Consider the following 2,073-nt stretch of genomic DNA (forward strand, 5'->3'; position numbering starts at 1 on the left):
AAGGCCGATACCTAGTTCTAGTTGCAGACAGTATGTATGTGTGGCTTTGTAGTCAAAGTTTTACTTTTACTTGTTGACTATACATTAATTATGCATACACTAACTCAATAATGCAACCACAATCAGCACACACTGTGTATTTGCGATTATCACTAAGCAAAAACAGATTATGTAATAGGCTATTTTCAATTGGACTTGCACCAGCCAGTCTATAATTTGGCCTTTGAAATCTCAAACTCAGCGTGGTTTCTGAAGAAATGTATTTGATTGTCTACGCAATTTGGGATAACGAAAAACAGCTGGCCAGTTGGCAAGCGACCGACGAAAAACCGTTGGAAGGTAAGCAACAACCGGCATATGGCATGCGACCGTTAGCATGAGAGTGGGGGAGGGCGAACCTGGGCAAAGTCCACTCAAAAAACAACGCTCACAACCAACATTTCTACACCACAAATCCATAACAAACAGTCAACCTCTAAAATAATCTGTACAAAAATGTTAGGGAAGCTAAAACCAAGCCAAACGGTTGAGAAAAACGAGTAACTACGAAAGGATATGATTCGTGAGCAACACATGGACTGAAACGGAGCGCACATTCGTACACGACTTACCGCAAAATTCCGATCACGCAGACATTCCCAATTCGGCAGGTGTAATAGATATATCCTAAGAGCGCAAATTATCCCCTGGATACATGGATACTGTAGATCTTATATCCAAAACGACGCTGTGCCACCGGTAGGGCCTTCTCGAGGGCTGTCCCGACTGTGTCTGAGCGAGCGTGTGGTAGGACGACGTATTTAGGGGTACGGTTTGGGCCTATGAATATCAATTACTGGTTCGCGTCAATGGCCGCAGTTGTCTGAATAGAACCCACACACGTAACAAAACACAAAAGGTGTGAATGTTTTTAAGGAACAAAAGAAATGTAAATTTTAGTTCAATGTATGCTGGGTGTATTTTTGATCTTTCAGGTTGTGTAGTTTTTGTTATTGTTGTCTATACCTTCGTGTGTATCTTGTAATCGTGTTACGTTATTGAATGATGATAACAATAACGTTAATAGTAAATTTACTGCAAGAACATTGCAAATAAAACAAATTTGTGGTGTGCAGCGTGTATACTAAACAGGGCAGGAAAATGAAAAATAAATAAATACATTAAACGTAAAATGATAACGGTAAGCTAGTTATGTTTTAATATAATATTATATCGGCAATTTTTGTGACACACCACTGTTTTATTTGCTGCATGTAAGTTTATATTTCAGATATTCGTTAGAGCAAGAAATATTGCTTTTGACATACGCGCTTTCATTTATTGCGTGTTAATGATAGTGGCTACAAAATGACTATCAGACTTATGGAACGGAAGAATACACAATGAATACGCATACGAATAAAAATGATTTATATAAGAAATTTGCATATCCCACAATTGAATACCTACATTAAAGGGACCTCAACCGCAAAACCGGGTGCTATTTTCGAAAAAAAAAACCCACATTAGATTCTATTATGAATTTAAAAATCAATCAACGAAAAATGAACAGAGTAAAAGACATATAGGTACATAAGTAAACGCAGAACGAGATACAATTACACATTTTACAGCAGCGAATGGTTCACTGAAGAAATCGATAAGAAATAAATTCAGATAGGCGTTCCGGGTAATTTGGGTGTCTACTCACGTTCTAACTGATCGTATCAGACAATCTCGGCCATTCTAAATGGGTATGAATGTCCCTGAGTCAGTTAGAGACTAAAGACTCCAGTTTGTCTTCATATAGTTGTCTTACACACTGACAGGTTTGATCTTTTTTCAAGCCAATCTTTCTATACATGACGTTTTAGGCTTTGGAAATATGGGGTGTAGTATACAATGGCGCTAATAGGAAACGGTTTTGGATTTCAGAATTCGCCGGTTTTTGCTAATCTCCAAGCATATCCTACGGTAGTATAATATAAATTTTAGTATTAAAAGCTGCCAGAGGAGTGAAGCCGTAGTGGCTGATCACTCCCTTTGCCAGCTCATGATTCTCCTTAGCCAGCTTTGATACTATCTTATGCCACT

At 38.2% G+C, this 2,073-nt stretch overlaps 1 protein-coding gene across 2 annotated transcripts in view; it reads right to left on the reverse strand.

Moving 5' to 3' along the window:
• LOC118406096 overlaps window positions 1-2,073 on the reverse strand; it is a 30,561-nt gene that overhangs the window by 22,988 nt on the left and 5,500 nt on the right. The window contains exon 1 of one of the 2 annotated variants that reach the window (XM_035805957.1): window positions 612-804. The exons of the other annotated variant lie outside the window; for it this stretch is intronic. The gene's annotated coding sequence lies outside the window, so the exon portion shown is untranslated. Of the gene's footprint in view, window positions 1-611; window positions 805-2,073 lie in introns of those variants that run through there. 2 annotated transcript variants of the gene reach the window in all.

Source organism: Branchiostoma floridae, chromosome 18 (genome assembly GCF_000003815.2).
Source record: "Branchiostoma floridae strain S238N-H82 chromosome 18, Bfl_VNyyK, whole genome shotgun sequence".
NCBI lineage: Eukaryota > Metazoa > Chordata > Leptocardii > Amphioxiformes > Branchiostomatidae > Branchiostoma > Branchiostoma floridae.